At 45.9% G+C, this 11297-nt stretch overlaps 1 protein-coding gene and 1 long non-coding RNA gene across 2 annotated transcripts in view; one reads left to right on the top strand and one right to left on the bottom strand.

The window, feature by feature from the left end:
* Nucleotides 1–11297, bottom strand: part of SLC24A3 (solute carrier family 24 member 3) — a 491111-nt gene that overhangs the window by 437795 nt on the left and 42019 nt on the right. The gene's annotated exons all lie outside the window — the stretch shown is intronic.
* On the top strand, nucleotides 1873–5660 carry LOC115273774. The gene is made up of 2 exons (XR_003900939.1): nucleotides 1873–2017; nucleotides 5530–5660. It is a non-coding gene; the product is annotated as an uncharacterized LOC115273774 (long non-coding RNA).

Genomic DNA, 11297 nt, shown 5'->3' on the forward strand with positions numbered 1-11297 from the left:
CTTACCACTACATGAACTTCTTCCTGGATGCTGGCCCTACACATAAGTGAATATCCATACCCTAGCCCACCTTGACACAAAACTTCCTAATAAAAGCAGTGAAAGCTCATCACAATGTCCTTCCTCCCTTCTCGGGGATCCATTATCTGTCAGGTCAAACCACCATGGGGTTAAGTGGTGGCATCTGTCATTCCCTTGTCACCCATCATGAGAGCCTAACAGCCAGCAATATAGTCTCTCAGGTTGAAACAGCAGTAGACAAGAAGCTGGATAAGGATGAGGAGTCCCTGGAACAAATTCCCATCTCTCCGGAAGGACTCCTCGCCTAGAAAAGTTCGGGAAGCCGAAAGGTGCTGTGAATGGTGTCATCTAATTCACAAGGAGCCGGCAGCACGTGATGAGAGCCTCAGGGGGGACTGGGACTCCGGGGGTGCTGCTGAAAGCCTTTCTCTGCCACCTCCTGTTTGCAGGGTCACTCTGATTTGGTGCTCAATTAGGAACACACTGCATCTGTGACTTGAGCTCATCCCATTCCTTCTGATGACAGGTATGAGCTGTTGCTACTGCCAGATGACAAACAGGAAGTCACTGAGTAAGGGGATTGTGTCCATCCATGCCAGAGGCAGTCACCCCAAGGGAGGGCAGAGCTCCAATAATCAAGTCCTATACAGCAATGTTGCCCCCAGGCCTTCAAAGGGCCACAGGGAACAGTGCTCTTGCAGCTTCAATCTTTTATGAGAAGCAATAAGCCAGAAAATTCTCATCTGCAGAGGGACATATAAGGGCTCTTTCCATGGATGCACACACAGGACGCTCCGGGTGTGAACTGAGAAATTTTTTCTCTGGCTCTCTTTGTTTTTGGTTCAAGTTTACTGAACTCTACAATAACTAGTGCTCTTGTTACTGCTACTGTTTCTAAATACAGTCCCACTGTCCCTTCAGCAGGATAATAAATGGATGCTCTGTGACCATTATGTGCTGGACACCATACAAAGGTACACGCACATCTGTATTTGTAATATGTGTGACCCTGTGCATGCCTACCTCAAGCCTGGCATCGTCTGAGGCATTTTTGTAGCATCTCAAGATTTTACTTAATCTTACAACATCTTTGTAAAGTGGGTATTGTCATCCCCACTTTCCAAATGAGAAACTAATAGCTCAGAATCTAGGCCGTCAATCTGCCAAAGGCTACTTGTCCAGACCCTGCCTCGGACTAGACCACAGGCAGCATGTAGTCCAAGGTCAGCATTAGGACTGTCTTGGCAGGATGAAGGTGATCCACTTAGGTATGCAGGCTTTTTAGCAGCAGAGCCTGGCCTGGAACCCCACCTTCAAGTTCCCACTCCAGGAACCTTTCCTTTTCCTTGATGTGCTCTAAACTCAGGACATCTAGATTCTTGCCTCAGTTTCACTAAGATGCTCTTTTGCATTATATCTCCCTCCATGTTTCCAGCTGAGACATGGGAGGGATAGGGCTGGGTGTTCCTTTTTTTTTTTTTAAAGGAACATATAATGGGAGAATCATGAAGAGATTTTATCATGGCAGAAATAAAAGTGTAAAATACAGCAAAAAGTTAACGGCAGAGTCTGGGTGGTGGGTATCTAAGAGTTCTTTCCATGTTACTATATGGTTGAATATTTTCGTAGAAAATTTCAGAAGGGAAATAATGTTGCAGAAGGTCTCAGAAGTACATGAGTATCAATACCATCCCCTTATATCTGGGAGTGAGAAAAAGGAAGATAAGAGCAATGTGGCCAAGACCCGTGTGTGTTTGAGGAAACCCTCCAGACTGGGTAGAGCAGTCACCATTGTGCGATCACAACAGCTTGGCTGCTACTGAAACACAATGGGGTGCTGCTGCCCCCAAAACCATACCCACTATGCCTAAAAGGCCTCGATGCCCACACTGTCACCACCAGACTGGCATGGCCAAATCTGCCAACACCTGTCACAGAGAAGATAATGTCACAGCAGTCCAGCCGGTGGAAGCTGTCCATTCCAGAACCAACACTCGTGAGTACCAGAGACTTCACCCCTGAGACACCTGGGCATTGGAGGCAGGACCTCCCAGCGCCTTACTGCCTGGCTAGCTGCATGCTTCTGGAACCACAGTATCTGACTTATCTTCTCATCAGAGGGCTTTGGAGGCTTTCTCCCAGTAGCAAAGCCATATCAGAAAAGTGTCCTCTCCTGGGAAATCCATGAAATAACATAGCTCAGAGGCAGGCTATCTTTGAGCAGCTCCATTTTCAATCTTTCCTCTAGACATCATGGTTATCAGAAAACACACCTGACTCTAATTTGATCATGATGTGGGCCCTATCCCTGCACTAATATTAAAATGGAAATCTTCTGGTGACATGGCACGTTATTGCCAGGGCGAGATAGGGCCTCAACATGCTTTGCTTTAGTGTCCTGGAAAACCACTTGGATTCTGAGGACACTGGCCTTTGTTGAATTTTGTCTCTTGTGCTATATCCTCCTGTGAAAGCTCTGTGTCTGCTTATTCTTCTCTGGGGATTTCTGGAAAGTTCATATTTAGTAGCAAAGCTATAGAAAAGTGTTCACTCTTATAGCTTCCTCGTCATTACTGTTTCTATTTCTCTGTGACCACAATTATTTCAAAAGAAGCCCAGGAACTAAAGAAGTTTGCTTTTGCCTTGCTCCCTGGAGAAATGTCAAAACTGGTTTTTGCAGAAAGTCCTTACTTCCCCGTGCCCTTGCTCAAATGCTGAAATGGTGCAGAAGCACCCATCCAGAAACACGGGACAACAGGGACGGGAGCAGATGGGACAGGGATGCCAGCCTCCCGCAATGAGGCCCCCACAAGGCTGTGAACACTTGCGCTGGCCATTTAAGTGAAAACAGGTCCAAAGAGAAGTAAAAGAGTTTAGGGATAACATTCCAAACAGGGACCTACACAAGAGCAGGTGCTGAAGAATGCAGAAGTTGACAAAGGTTCAGAGTCTCTGTCAACCTTCCAGGAGTTGGCTGAGGAGCAAAGGGGAAAGACCACCTCACAGGGGAAAGACAACCATTTTCTTAAAAAAATGCACATGGATGCTTCACTGCTCTTTCAGGAATCTGGTATCTCCACAAAGCTATACTTCTTGGGAGACTGCGTTTCCCTACAGCACCCAGCAAATGGCAGCCAGTTGCCTCTCTTGCTGCTCCACCCAGCAGCTCTGGCTGCCACCAGCATTTAGAGGCAGCAAGCATGGAGTACAATGAGAAGGCTCAAAGTGGGGGGTACAGGCTCATCACTGAGCAAATGATGGATGGTTAAGGCACTGGACATCCAGCATTTGGTGAATAATAATTACAGAAGAGACTGAAGTGAACAGACACCTGCCGAGATCATCCTCAGCCCTCCTTGTAGATGAGACTGGGCCAGGTTTATATTCTAACACTGAGCCTTTGGGGGAATAAAAGGCGCTCCCATGGTCTCCGGCTGGGCCATAAGGATGTGAGGAATCCAGGCACTGGCTCCTGTTAAGCCCTATTGCCAACCAGGGATTTACTGCCTGTTCCTCTGGGCAGTGGTAGCCCTGGAGTCAACTTTTCAAGAGGAGGATCGATTAAGAAAACCATTGTTCAGGCTCAGACTGTAAATTTTTTTAAACAGCCCTGTCCACAGTTACAGCTGGCTCTGGTAGCTCATGGGGACAGCAGAAATTAACGGTCTCAGCTCTCAGGCTCACCTTATGTGACTCTGTGCCTCCTTCCAGGATTTCTCTTCAAAAACCTATTTTTGCAAATGGTTTTAAAAAAAGACCCAAATGAACTTTCTTTCAAGTTGGGTTCTAGCCATGGTACCGAATGAGTCATCAGAAGCCCAAACCTGGGGATCATTTTGTGGCAGAATACAATTTTGGAACCAGGAAGGTCCTTCGAGAATGTGCAGCACAGTGTGGTCCAACAGAAATATACTGTGAGCCATGTAGGCAGTATTGCCTTTTCTCCCAGAGGTATTAAAAAAGTAAAATGTAACAACTGAAATTAATTTTCATATATTTTACTTAACCTGATACATCAAAAACATTATCATTTCACCATGTAATAAATATAAAAATGATTTTACCACCTTTTTTGAGACATACCTTAACCCACCATAAAATCCACCCAAAGTATACAATTAAGTGGTTTCTAGTTTCCAGTTGTGCAGCCATCACCACAATGTAATTTAGAATATTTTCAGCACCCCCAAAAGATATCATCCACCCATTAGCAGTCACTCTCCATTGCCCCCGTGCCTAATCCTGGACAATCATAATGTACTTTCTGCCTCTGTAGACCTGCCTATTTGGGACATTTCATCTAAATGATATCATACAGTATGGAGTCTTTGGGGACAGGCTTCTTTGACCTCATATAATGTGTTCGAGACTCACCCAGCACACTGCATCAGGCCTTCCTTGCCTGCTGAGTAATATTCCATTGTGTGGATAAAAGTTATTAGTGAACTATTTCACATTCTGGTTTCTTTTTGTACTAAGCCTTCAAAGGCCACTGTGCACTTTACACACATGGCATGTCTCTACAGATGAGCCACATTTCAAGTGCTCAGTGACTCTGGTATGAGGGCAGATCTAGACTCTCCTCTCTTTATGGGTGTCTGTGGCTGGGTGCCCAGACGTTGTCTCACTGGGCCCGCACCCTGGTTGAAAATGGAATGATGGCCAGCCAGGTTTGGAGTGTTGTTGAGACAGAAGAATGGCTGGCCTGTCGGGTTTTCATTTCTGTCCTCTCTACAGGGCCCAAAGTGTCAGTGAGGAGGAAGCATGGTGCCACTGGGTGGGCCTAGGGACACACGGGTTAGATGTCTAGAGCTCGAACATACCTTCTCCCTAAAGAAAGCACCTCTCCACCCTCCAGATGAGCTGACTCCAAAAAAACGACAGCTGGGGAGAGGCAACAAAGGTCACACTGACAGGTCACTGTGAATAAGACACTCAACTTCCCTGAGACCCCTTGACAGAGAAATGGTGCATATGTCCTGAACTTTATGGGGTGCTCGGGAGAGGAGATAGAGACACACCTGAGGAGGAGAGGTCTGTTGGATTAACAAGAGTCAATGAATTGCCGTCCCTTATAAGTAATGTTGTCCTATGGATCCCCACTCAGGGACTCAAAGGCATTTGCTACTTATAAGCAAGGGCAGATGCATCTTTCCATGCAGTACAAGTAGAGGAATGAAAATAATAATAGCAAATGCTTCTTGCACCAGAGAGTAGAGTCTTCTAAGTGGTTCACATATAGCTGCTTCAATTCTTACAACCGTGTGTGGGAGGTAGCAGCAGTAACAGCATTGTTATTACTATTATTACATTTAAAGATGAAGAGAGTTTGGCACAAAGAGGTTAAGTAACTTACTCAAGGTCACATAGCTAGAAACCAGTACAGTAGGCATCTGAGCCCAGGCAGTCTGCCTCTGGAATCCAGTCTCCCTGACCACCACATGCCCTCGAAAGGCCTCAGACATCCAAGGTTCCCAGAGCCCTCCTCATGAAGCCTCTTCTTCCTAGATGGACCTGCTTGGACCATCATCTCTGGGTTCACACCTTCCAGCTCCAGATAACATCTGTGTCAACCCTTGCCTGGATTTCCCATGCTAGAGACATGAATCAGGAACAACAATAAAAAAATTCTTCTTTTTCTTCTGAGCTATTATTACTTGTCATCACGCCTATTGTACGAGCCACAAAGGTCTAGATTTATTAAACTAGGAGGCAAGCTGCTGAGTTTGTTGCTAAAGAATGACAGACCACAACATGTGGATTCACGGCTTTTGTCCCCAGAACCATTCCCCACCCCTGGCTTGCTGAAATCCCAGTCCAAGACAGCAAGCAGCTCACTGAGCCCAGGAAAGGCAGCTTCTCCACCAGGGGACTCTCCCCGCCACATATTGATGAAGTTGGGATCCTATGACCCGCTTAGGAACCCCTATAGGTGTGGGGTGGCCACACAAAGGCAGCCAGGCTCTGGTTCCAGCTGGGAGTGGGGAAAGACCAGGCTCCTAGGCACTGTCACCCTGTAGAAAGAGCACACTGTGATGGCAACAGCCAGAGTTACAGTCTAGCTGGAGGGCAGTGCAGATATGTTTTGTTTAGACAGTCTTAAAAAGGTCACATGTCACAGAAAAGGCCAGATTTCCAGCTTCTCTTGAAAAACTGGAAAACCTAGTAAAACAGGCCTGAGTCCCTGCCATGTGGACACGCAGGAGGGTATCTACTCCCCTTTGGACGAGAAAAGCTCCTTGGCCCTCAGCGAAGTCCCCACCCTCCCTATTCTCTCACCGGGCCTTCCATAGACATGGGGCATGCACATCAGACCTGGCCATGAGCAGCGGATGGTGAGGCCCCTGGCTTCCCAAGCAGCATGTTCTCACTCATTATCCACATTCACACCTGACTTGGAGCTGTGGTCAGCCTCCATCCCTCTTTTCCTGTGACACCTTCCCTCTCTGCCCTCAAGCCCCATTTCTTTACCCTCCCACTTTGAGACTACTATTGCTCACATTTAATTCTGGAATGTCAGATCTTGTGTTTTTCTCACATACAAATGCTGCATTTCTCCATCCATTCCAGAAGCTCTTTGAGGAAGGGAACATTTCATACCCTTCTCTTGGCTTCTTTTCTGCTACACTGGGTTGATCCATAGTAGGTAGCCAACAAGGGTGATGTGACATAGGAAGGAGAGCCTGAGGTGACTAAGGTCAGAGAGGCATGACTCCATGCAGCTACTCAGAAAACCATGAAGGATGTATAGACATGGCTCCTACAAGTCAAGATGCTAATGACCCCAAATCAACAGCCAGGAAAGAGTGAGGAAGGTGGATGCCAAACTTCAATGGCTGAAGGGTCTGGGAAGTCCAGAGGATTCCAACTTGACTACTCAGAAGAGCTTAGGCCCTGGGGGTGACAGTGAGGCCGTGCCAGCGTAGTGGCTTGGCAAGGATTCATTAGTATGTATGCCACATTCACCGTCATCAGACCCTAGGGTATGAAATTATTTCATACCTCTCCTGTAGTGAAAATGCCTTAAACACCAACAGTGGCAGGTCATTTACACTCAACATGGTGGGTCACTGATTGAGATTTCCAGTACATGACCAGGGCCCTGGGACAACCAGGGGACATGAAGCTTCAGGTCTGTCCCTGCCTCCACCCGTTCCCATAGGAAAAGGCAGATGAGTCCACGGACTGCCAGAAAAATATCAGGATGCCTTCTGAAAACGATACCATTCTGTCCATTGCCTGGGGGCATATTAGGACTAGCGCTATTGCCTAATTCCGTGGGAAGACCAAGCATCCAGGAATTGCTCCAGATGTTTCCACATGACCTTGCTTCACTCCACAAGGCAAAGTACTCATTGCATAATTCTATAAATCTAAATGCACATACAGCTCCTACCACAAGATTGTGAAATCCAGTACCACTTCTTCATTGTATCTCTTCAGAATTTCTCTTCAGCACAGAGCTATTGACATAATCCTAAAAATCCTGACCCTTTCCCCATACTGGAGGCTCTACTGGAGGATCTAAAGAAGTTTATCATGGATACTCTATTGAAAAATAAAATTGTCCAACAGAAAATGTGGAATTGTCCTCTGCCTGGGTTGCATGTTCCAGTGAGACAAAGCCACACACAAAAGAAGATACACAGGGACTCAAGGGAAACTGTAGGGGGTGGGGGTAGTTCTTGAAAATGTACTCTCTATTCTCATTTTAGGCTGGTTTTTCTTAAGCTAAAATAAGAGAGCTAGAAGGGGAAAAGAACAGTTTTTGAGTATCTGCCTATTGGAAAAGATGAAACTGAACTACTCTGTCAGCTAGCTGATTTCACCAGATGACAGCAAAGATTAAAATCAGCCGTCTGGGTTAATTAGCACCTATTACCGCAAATACATCATTATCCTGTCACCACCAGGGGCTTCTTCTTTTCTTCCTCCAAGCTTTGGTGGCAGAGATGTTGCTACCTGCTACTTCGAGGGCCTCCCAGAGCTAAGGGTCCTGTCAGGGCAGAGGTCATCTGAGTTCACCCTGCCTTGGATCTGCCCCTTCCACTGTTGAAAGACTGTTTGGCTCCATTTCAAAGCTAGTTATTTTGGCACCAACACGTTTTGGTCTTCAATTCATGGTTGTCTGGGATAACATTCACGCTGGCTGACATGGCCCACTATGTCAAGAGGAACAATGCTTGCCGTAGATGGTTGTAAAAGATAACAAGGAATTTTATTAGCAGCTACACACAGCACTCTGTGTTGTGTTTGATGGAATCAACCACCACCATAAATTTCAAATCCACACTGCTGGGCTGCAACCACTAAGAATGCAGCCTGGCCACAGAGATAGGCCACTTGGGGTCCATCCATCCCATGATATTAGGCATTCAGAATATAAAGAATTTGGGGGGTTTTCTAGAGTGACAGAAGTGGGATTAACTTAACTTTCAGCCCAGTATGTGAGAAAATCACCCAACTGATGTCAGCTGGAGCAAGCCCTGCTCCAGGCCCCCAAGGTCCCCATGTAAGTTTCCCTGGTGCAGGATCTACTCACAAGTTCCCCAATGAAGGACTGTACCTTCCAGTGTCCACCTGAGGGTTTTCCCTGGCACCAAAGAGAGGCTGATCAGCACAGAGGCAGCTGAGAAGTGTAGGAGATTCAATTCTGGCAGAGGGAGGGGTGTGTGTGAGCAGCCCTCCACCATTAAAGAGTGGACATGTGGATAAATATCCCAGGGTCCTGCGACATGTCCCACATGTCCCAGAGATCCAGGGTTGGATCTAGGTTTACCCCAGCTGCCCACAGGAGTATTCTGCTTATGAAGGGCCCTTGAGTTGGCCCTTCCCCCATTCTCTCTCACTTGCCTCATGCCCTCTCATGGAAGAAGTCCTGGATCCCTCCTTGTGCCCACATCCTGGTGTGAGGGTCTGCTTTTTGGGAAACCCAAACCAAGACAGGATTTAAATTCATAACTGTTTTTCTTCCTGTCTGTGACTATTCCACAGGGAACATGTTAGCTCTCTCTTAGAATCCCAAATATAGAAACAGTGAGCACAGGGAAAATGCTAGAAGGAGGGAGGGACACCTCTGACCCTCAGTAGTGAGTGGCCAAACTGACCTGAAAGCTTCAGACACCCCTAAAATCTCTCCACTCATATGACCTTTCATTTAAGGGGTAAGAAGGATTTTCCATTCTGAGCATCATTCAGCATCTTTATGTGCAGCATCAGAGAATAAGTTAGGAAGAAGTGGGTTATCAATTAGTGATGTCTGTACAGGGACCAGGAGAGGTGAGTAATAGGGACTATGCCAGGCATTTACAATCATTTCCATACAGAAAATTATAAGGACTCTGGAATCAGACAAACTCAAATTTCAACCCTAACACTTAACAGATGTTAAGTCTTGTGTATCTTAATTTTTCTGCTGAGACCTCCGGTTCCTCAACTGTATAAATGCAGATAAATGGTTTCTGTGCTATAAGGCCATTATGAGGATTAAGTACGATGATATGGAAAAGCTCCTGGCACACTCCTAGCTCAATAAGTGTTTGGTTCCCTTCACCACGAGGAGCCAGAGAGCTGTTTTATAAAAGAAAGGGCTTTGGATTTCTTAAGCAAATACATTACTTGCCAAAATTATTTAATGTATTTAATGGCAAGAATCTCAAAAGGATTTAAAAAAAAAAATCTAACGCACTAAGATCATGAATCTCTCCTTGTAGCCACACCTCTCTTCTGGTTGAAACAGTTGTTCAGTGGAATTTACGCTCCAGGCAGAGACATTTGATTCTAAATAAACCACAGGACACTCTTTAAAGTATGGAGCCACAACTCCCAGGTGAATTAAAAACACTGAAGAAAGAAGATGCTGAGAAAGGAGACTGGCTTGGATGAAACATGCTTTGAATAATTAAGCAGCAACTATGCAAGTTTAGACTGCGTCCATTAGTTGATTGTTTTTAGGAAAGGGACCATCCCATCTGGCATGCCAAGATGCAGACCGTATCCCAATCTCAGGAGCCTGATGCTCTGACAGTGTGTGTATCCCGGCGATCAAGACAGTGGGAACTCCTGTAAGGGGGAAGTCACTTTAAAACCTTGTGAAAATGGTATAAGTGGTGGTTTGGAAAGTATTCTGGAAAGTTAGCTGCCAAAAACCAAAAATGAGAGCAATTTAAGGCACTCTCAGTTGCCAGCAAACATGCCAGAGCCTAGCACGGTGCCCAACACAGGCGGAAATGGAGCACATAGCTGTCGAATGACTTAATGAACGTTGACCCCCCCACGCGTTCCCCCCTGCACACCTGGCCTGCCCTCAAGGTAACATCTGAGAACTACAAATAGGAAAGGTGGCTTTTTGAATCAGGAAAGGGACAAAAGACAAGGATCAAGGGATTGGCAGGGCTCTCCCCCTGAGGAATAACCTCTGAGAACTCCAAGAACAGGAGTCCTCATTTTGCCCAGTTATGAGAGCCGCTTATCTCAGGTGCCACCATTCAGTTGACAAACAGCAGTGCCCCAACAAGACAGTTCACATTTCTGTTGCCACAATATATTAAACTGTGAAGAACTGCTCACAGTGCAAACTTCCCGGCTGGCTCTCCTGTCCACGACCACTATGTAAATATCACGCACACCACCATCACTGACCAACATGTCAGTGCTTCCAAGAGTCTGTCACGACCGGGCGCTGCATCAGTGACTCGTCTGCCAAGAGACCAAATCGTGTGGCTGTGATTCTCCCCTTGCCTCCCAGGGACAAACCCGTGTGACATTCTGTAAGATGGAGGACTGAAGGAAGGAACCAGCCAACAAGATGAAAACCAGCATAGGAATGAGAAGCGGTAGCACTGGAAGAGAAATGTGGCCAGAGCATGCCTTGTAGAAGAAACAGCCGACTGCAGGGGCGCTCAGCACTAGTGTGGCCCAGAGACTCGAGATGTGCAGCCGGAGGAGCTCAGTGCAAACAAACTTAGCACAAATGAAGAAAGCACATGTGACCGAAAGAGGATGAGGTCTCTAAGGAAGTGACTGACCAACCAAAACATTCACATTGAAGGAGCTTTGAGAGATACTTGCAGTGATGAAAATTTTTTTTCTTCTTTTTTTTATTTTTATTTTTATTTTTATTTTTTTAACATAACACAATTTATTTTTTTAACATATGCAATTATTTCCCATCATTTACAATACAGTAGTTACAATGATACTCCAAACAGAAAAGCAAAGTAAAAAATCAAAACCCCAACTTCTATTTCATGTAATTAGACTTATACAGAAATTAG

Source organism: Suricata suricatta, chromosome 12 (genome assembly GCF_006229205.1).
Source record: "Suricata suricatta isolate VVHF042 chromosome 12, meerkat_22Aug2017_6uvM2_HiC, whole genome shotgun sequence".
Lineage (NCBI taxonomy): Eukaryota > Metazoa > Chordata > Mammalia > Carnivora > Herpestidae > Suricata > Suricata suricatta.